This window comes from Schistocerca gregaria, unplaced genomic scaffold (genome assembly GCF_023897955.1).
Source record: "Schistocerca gregaria isolate iqSchGreg1 unplaced genomic scaffold, iqSchGreg1.2 ptg000409l, whole genome shotgun sequence".
NCBI lineage: Eukaryota > Metazoa > Arthropoda > Insecta > Orthoptera > Acrididae > Schistocerca > Schistocerca gregaria.
The window spans coordinates 150001-157500 of NW_026061845.1; the positions used below are offsets into that span (position 1 = coordinate 150001).

Genomic DNA, 7500 nt, shown 5'->3' on the forward strand with positions numbered 1-7500 from the left:
ATTTTATCCTCGCTGCCACAGGACACTATCCAAACAACGACAAGAGGAACGTCACGTCCACTAATAAGACAGAATGTCTCACATCACCCGCAAACAACGCAGCTCAAATCAGCCAGCAACACCCACAGTGGTCCACCCAGTATCAACACAGGACGCAACGCCACGCCACAACACAAAAGGTACAAGTAATAAAATACCCTTTGGCCACACCCCTTATAAAGGCATCGAACCAACCCACCACCTGACACCAGCCAAACGTACATCCTGATTTGACACATCTCTGGCAACCTAACCCACGTTGGCCCTTAACCTAACCCACGTTGGCCCTTAACCTAACCCACGTTGGCCCTTAACCTAACCCACGTTGGCCCTTAACCTAACCCACGTTGGCCCTTAACCTAACCCACGTTGGCCCTTAACCTAACCCACGTTGGCCCTTAACCTAACCCACGTTGGCCCTTAACCTTACCCACGTTGGCCCCTAACCTTACCCACGTTGGCCCTTAACCTAACCCACGTTGGCCCTTAACCTAACCCACGTTGGCCCTTAACCTAACCCACGTTGGCCCTTAACCTAACCCACGTTGGCCCTTAACCTAACCCACGTTGGCCCTTAACCTAACCCACGTTGGCCCTTAACCTAACCCACGTTGGCCCTTAACCTAACCCACGTTGGCCCTTAACCTAACCCACGTTGGCCCTTAACCTAACCCACGTTGGCCCCTAACCTAACCCACGTTGGCCCCTAACCTAACCCACGTTGGCCCCTAACCTAACCCACGTTGGCCCCTAACCTAACCCACGTTAGCCCCTAACCTAACCCACGTTGGCCCCTAACCTAACCCACGTTGGCCCCTAACCTAACCCACGCTGCACCTTAACCTAAGTTACGCTGCACCTTAACCTAAGTTACGCTGCACCTTAACCTAAGTTACGCTGCACCTTAACCTAAGTTACGCTGCACCTTAACCTAAGTTACGCTGCACCTTAACCTAAGTTACGCTGCACCTTAACCTAACTTACACTGCACCTTAACCTAACTTACACTGCACCTTAACCTAAGTTACACTGCACCTTAACCTAAGTTACACTGCACCTTAACCTAAGTTACACTGCACCTTAACCTAAGTTACACTGCACCTTAACCTAAGTTACACTGCACCTTAACCTAAGTTACACTGCACCTTAACCTAAGTTACACTGCACCTTAACCTAAGTTACACTGCACCTTAACCTAAGTTACACTGCACCTTAACCTAAGTTACACTGCACCTTAACCTAAGTTACACTGCACCTTAACCTAAGTTACACTGCACCTTAACCTAAGTTACACTGCACCTTAACCTAAGTTACACTGCACCTTAACCTAAGTTACACTGCACCTTAACCTAAGTTACACTGCACCTTAACCTAAGTTACACTGCACCTTAACCTAAGTTACACTGCACCTTAACCTAAGTTACACTGCACCTTAACCTAACTTACACTGCACCTTAACCTAAGTTACACTGCACCTTAACCTAAGTTACACTGCACCTTAACCTAAGTTACACTGCACCTTAACCTAACTTACACTGCACCTTAACCTAACTTACACTGCACCTTAACCTAACTTACACTGCACCTTAACCTAACTTACACTGCACCTTAACTGTCACATGTAACGTCACAGGAATGTAGCTTTGCCTAACAGCAACCCTCTGAACATAGTTCACTGCTTGGATCCTCTGGTGTCATGTGTATTTCTTGATGCCATGGTGCGTACCCTCACATAAAGGTCTTTCGAGTGTTGCGTACTTTCTACACAGTCCCGCTAACCACTGGAAGGGTGTACCGCTACAGAACGAATATCGCCCTCCCCTCCTGCCCTTCCAAGCTGGTCGGTCAGGCGTTTGTTTGTGAAATGAGCCTTGCAGCTGTTCAGTTGCATTCGGTTGTCGATGCAGTCAGTGTACGTTGTGGTACGGCCTGTGTGGACTGTCCGCTGATGTACGCGTAACCCACACTGATCATCCGTCGTTACGTACTGAGTGACATAATGTGGCACATGCTTGACCGTACACCGGCTGCGCCCTACAATGGCGAATCATAAGGGCCATATGTTGTGCACGATGCTACTTGTCTCGTCTCCCCATTACAGCGAGATTGCACTGTTGTACGCCGTACAGACATGTGGTAAGTAGGTACGGACGAAAGTATTGCATGTTGGCCCCCCCCCCCTCCTCCCTCTGCCGGGAATCAGCGTGAGCCGTCTGTTGATGTAGCGACGAGGGTTTTCCTATTTAATCGTATTGCCCCACACAACATGATAGCACGGTGGACCGCGTTCCACATCTGCGACATGCTACAGAGGCCGGTTGACAGTCGACCGCGCAAGGGACATTGCACACGTGCGCGGACCATCTTCCACGTGTTCTCTCGTGTACATGCCGCAGTGTGTATGTGGGCTGATGTAGCGTGTCGTGACACATAACATGCAGGCATGCCAGAATCGTAGATTTCGCAAATGTAGATTGACGTATACGTTTGCTGCCAAAGATCCGCAAATGAACTGGAAATCAGTTGTTGAGCGGTTGTTCGCGCTGCAGGTGCATCGGTGATAGCGACGATCGGTACATCTGTGAACCGGTTGTTTCGGCGGTACCCGCCATGCCCCCGAACCTGAGTTGGCCATGTGGGTATGAAGCGATACGAGGCTGTGGCTTGGCGGGACAGTCCCCGGCCGGTGAGGGGGGGCCGCCCGGCGTGCTGGCCGCGCGCTGCGTGAGCGCACGCACTACAGCCGGCTGGTGGGGGGCGCCCAGTGGCAGGAGCGCCGGCCGACGGGCCCGGCTGGCGTCCCAGCTATGCGCCGGCGCACCCTGCGCGCGGCGCCAGGCGGCCAAAGTGGGTTCTGCCGAGCCCGGTGCGAAGCGCGGTGGACATCTGCAGTGTGCTGGTCCGATTGCGGACTGTGTGCGTTGAGGATGCGCCGCCGCCCGGCACTCGGCGTCGCGACGCCGTCTGCTGCTCGGTCGCCCCCAGCGGTTCTCGCAGGTGGTTTGTATCGCAGCTCTGCGGACGTGTTGGCGCGTGCGCTGTGCTGGGAGAGTTCGCTTCTGCACCCAAGTGGGGCTTTGCCCTTCTGTGGCGCTGGCGTTGGAGCTGCCGGTCACCGTAGGTGGCGCGTGTTGTTTCCCGCCGGCAATGCCACGACAGCACGCTCCCGGGCCTCTGTCGGCAGCGGCAAGCTCAGTTGGGAGCACGGGTGTTCGCACTGAAAGCGTCTACTCGCCTATCTCCGGGCGATTGCGCCTCTCTCGAACCCGACCAAGTACTTAGGACGGCGCTGCGCGCCGCCGGGACCTGAGAGGGTTTCGAGGTGTATCGTGCAGGGGAGCTCAGCCTCCTCCTGTTTGCAGAATAATTGAGCGGACGCTTGCGTGTTCGCGCGGGCCCTCGGGACACACTCCCGGGCGGCCGGCTGCTCAGCTCTCGTTGACGCAGCTCCCTGGTTGATCCTGCCAGTAGTCATATGCTTGTCTCAAAGATTAAGCCATGCATGTCTCAGTACAAGCCGCATTAAGGTGAAACCGCGAATGGCTCATTAAATCAGTTATGGTTCCTTAGATCGTACCCACGTTACTTGGATAACTGTGGTAATTCTAGAGCTAATACATGCAAACAGAGTCCCGACCAGAGATGGAAGGGACGCTTTTATTAGATCAAAACCAATCGGATTGGCTCGTCTGGTCCGTTTGCCTTGGTGACTCTGAATAACTTTGGGCTGATCGCACGGTCCTCGTACCGGCGACGCATCTTTCAAATGTCTGCCTTATCAACTGTCGATGGTAGGTTCTGCGCCTACCATGGTTGTAACGGGTAACGGGGAATCAGGGTTCGATTCCGGAGAGGGAGCCTGAGAAACGGCTACCACATCCAAGGAAGGCAGCAGGCGCGCAAATTACCCACTCCCGGCACGGGGAGGTAGTGACGAAAAATAACGATACGGGACTCATCCGAGGCCCCGTAATCGGAATGAGTACACTTTAAATCCTTTAACGAGTATCTATTGGAGGGCAAGTCTGGTGCCAGCAGCCGCGGTAATTCCAGCTCCAATAGCGTATATTAAAGTTGTTGCGGTTAAAAAGCTCGTAGTTGGATTTGTGTCCCACGCTGTTGGTTCACCGCCCGTCGGTGTTTAACTGGCATGTATCGTGGGACGTCCTGCCGGTGGGGCGAGCCGAAGGCGTGCTTGCGCGTCCCGAGGCGGACCCCGTTGAAATCCTACCAGGGTGCTCTTAGTTGAGTGTCTCGGTGGGCCGGCACGTTTACTTTGAACAAATTAGAGTGCTTAAAGCAGGCAAGCCCGCCTGAATACTGTGTGCATGGAATAATGGAATAGGACCTCGGTTCTATTTTGTTGGTTTTCGGAACCCGAGGTAATGATTAATAGGGACAGGCGGGGGCATTCGTATTGCGACGTTAGAGGTGAAATTCTTGGATCGTCGCAAGACGAACAGAAGCGAAAGCATTTGCCAAGTATGTTTTCATTAATCAAGAACGAAAGTTAGAGGTTCGAAGGCGATCAGATACCGCCCTAGTTCTAACCATAAACGATGCCAGCCAGCGATCCGCCGCAGTTCCTCCGATGACTCGGCGGGCAGCCTCCGGGAAACCAAAGCTTTTGGGTTCCGGGGGAAGTATGGTTGCAAAGCTGAAACTTAAAGGAATTGACGGAAGGGCACCACCAGGAGTGGAGCCTGCGGCTTAATTTGACTCAACACGGGAAACCTCACCAGGCCCGGACACCGGAAGGATTGACAGATTGATAGCTCTTTCTTGATTCGGTGGGTGGTGGTGCATGGCCGTTCTTAGTTGGTGGAGCGATTTGTCTGGTTAATTCCGATAACGAACGAGACTCTAGCCTGCTAACTAGTCGCGTGACATCCTTCGTGCTGTCAGCGATTACTTTTCTTCTTAGAGGGACAGGCGGCTTCTAGCCGCACGAGATTGAGCAATAACAGGTCTGTGATGCCCTTAGATGTTCTGGGCCGCACGCGCGCTACACTGAAGGAATCAGCGTGTCTTCCTAGGCCGAAAGGTCGGGGTAACCCGCTGAACCTCCTTCGTGCTAGGGATTGGGGCTTGCAATTGTTCCCCATGAACGAGGAATTCCCAGTAAGCGCGAGTCATAAGCTCGCGTTGATTACGTCCCTGCCCTTTGTACACACCGCCCGTCGCTACTACCGATTGAATGATTTAGTGAGGTCTTCGGACTGGTACGCGGCATCGACTCTGTCGTTGCCGATGCTACCGGAAAGATGACCAAACTTGATCATTTAGAGGAAGTAAAAGTCGTAACAAGGTTTCCGTAGGTGAACCTGCGGAAGGATCATTACCGACTAGACTGCATGTCTTTCGATGTGCGTGTCGTGTCGCGCAACACGCTACCTGTACGGCAGTAGCCGTGCGCCGCGTGCGGAACCACGCGTGCCTCTCAAAACTAGCGCAAGTGTTGTTGTGTGGTACGAGCGCTGAAGCTCTGGAGCGGCTGGCCTGCGGCACCTGGCGCCTGGCGCCGGTTTTGAATGACTTTCGCCCGAGTGCCTGTCCGCTCCGGTGTGGAGCCGTACGACGCCCATCGGCCGTCAGGCCGTTGGACACAAAGTAATGGAACAGGGGCCGTCAAACGCCTCAGTCCCGCCTCTGCAACTGTCTTGAAAGAGACGGTGGAGAACTGAAAAGATAAAGATCACCCAGGACGGTGGATCACTCGGCTCGTGGGTCGATGAAGAACGCAGCAAATTGCGCGTCGACATGTGAACTGCAGGACACATGAACATCGACGTTTCGAACGCACATTGCGGTCCATGGATTCCGTTCCCGGGCCACGTCTGGCTGAGGGTCGGCTACGTATACTGAAGCGCGCGGCGTTTGTCCCGCTTCGGGCGCCTGGGAGTGTCGTGGTCGCCTGTGTGGCCGGCCGCGTCTCCTTAAACGTGCGATGCGCGCCCGTCGCCTGGCGGTTCGCATACCGGTGCTTTCTCGGTAGCGTGCACAGCCGGCTGGCGGTGTGGCGTGCGACACCTCGTACAACGACCTCAGAGCAGGCGAGACTACCCGCTGAATTTAAGCATATTACTAAGCGGAGGAAAAGAAACTAACAAGGATTCCCCCAGTAGCGGCGAGCGAACAGGGAAGAGTCCAGCACCGAACCCCGCAGGCTGCCGCCTGTCGTGGCATGTGGTGTTCGGGAGGGTCCACTACCCCGACGCCTCGCGCCGAGCCCAAGTCCAACTTGAATGAGGCCACGGCCCGTAGAGGGTGCCAGGCCCGTAGCGGCCGGTGCGAGCGTCGGCGGGACCTCTCCTTCGAGTCGGGTTGCTTGAGAGTGCAGCTCCAAGTGGGTGGTAAACTCCATCTGAGACTAAATATGACCACGAGACCGATAGCGAACAAGTACCGTGAGGGAAAGTTGAAAAGAACTTTGAAGAGAGAGTTCAAAAGTACGTGAAACCGTTGTGGGGTAAACGTGAGAAGTCCGAAAGGTCGAACGGGTGAGATTCACGCCCATCCGGCCACTGGCCCCCGCCCTCGGCAGATGGGGCCGGCCGCCCGCGCGGAGCAATCCGCGGCGGGGTCGTGTCCGGTTGCCTTTCCACTCGCCGCGGGGTGGGGCCGTTCCGGTGTGCGGTGGGCCGCACTTCTCCCCTAGTAGGACGTCGCGACCCGCTGGGTGCCGGCCTACGGCCCGGGTGCGCAGCCTGTCCTTCCGCGGGCCTCGGTTCGCGTCTGTTGGGCAGAGCCCCGGTGTCCTGGCTGGCTGCTCGGCGGTATATCTGGAGGAGTCGATTCGCCCCTTTGGGCGCTCGGGCTCCCGGCAAGCGCGCGCGGTTCTTCCCGGATGACGGACCTACCTGGCCCGGCCCCGGACCCGCGCCGCTGTTGGCTCGGGATGCTCTCGGGCGGAATAATCGCTCCCGTCAGCGGCGCTTCAGCTTTGGACAATTTCACGACCCGTCTTGAAACACGGACCAAGGAGTCTAACATGTGCGCGAGTCATTGGGCTGTACGAAACCTAAAGGCGTAATGAAAGTGAAGGTCTCGCCTTGCGCGGGCCGAGGGAGGATGGGGCTTCCCCGCCCTTCACGGGGCGGCGGCCTCCGCACTCCCGGGGCGTCTCGTCCTCATTGCGAGGTGAGGCGCACCTAGAGCGTACACGTTGGGACCCGAAAGATGGTGAACTATGCCTGGCCAGGACGAAGTCAGGGGAAACCCTGATGGAGGTCCGTAGCGATTCTGACGTGCAAATCGATCGTCGGAGCTGGGTATAGGGGCGAAAGACTAATCGAACCATCTAGTAGCTGGTTCCCTCCGAAGTTTCCCTCAGGATAGCTGGTGCTCGTACGAGTCTCATCCGGTAAAGCGAATGATTAGAGGCCTTGGGGCCGAAACGACCTCAACCTATTCTCAAACTTTAAATGGGTGAGATCTCCGGCTTGCTTGATATGCTGAAGC

The 7500-nt window shown here is 55.5% G+C and overlaps 3 non-coding genes across 3 annotated transcripts in view; all 3 read left to right on the plus strand.

The window, feature by feature from the left end:
• Positions 1–3487: 3487 nt before the first annotated feature.
• Positions 3488–5380, plus strand: LOC126311330 (small subunit ribosomal RNA). The gene has a single exon (XR_007554526.1). It is a non-coding gene; the product is annotated as a small subunit ribosomal RNA (ribosomal RNA).
• Positions 5381–5735: 355 nt separating this feature from the next.
• On the plus strand, positions 5736–5890 carry LOC126311306 (5.8S ribosomal RNA). Its single transcript, XR_007554505.1, has one exon. It is a non-coding gene; the product is annotated as a 5.8S ribosomal RNA (ribosomal RNA).
• A 188-nt stretch (positions 5891–6078) lies between these two features.
• The window catches only part of LOC126311276 (large subunit ribosomal RNA), a 4222-nt gene continuing 2800 nt past the window's right edge, over positions 6079–7500 (plus strand). Inside the window, exon 1 of the ribosomal RNA XR_007554481.1 lies at positions 6079–7500. This exon is cut by the window's right edge and continues 2800 nt beyond it. This is a non-coding gene — a ribosomal RNA (large subunit ribosomal RNA).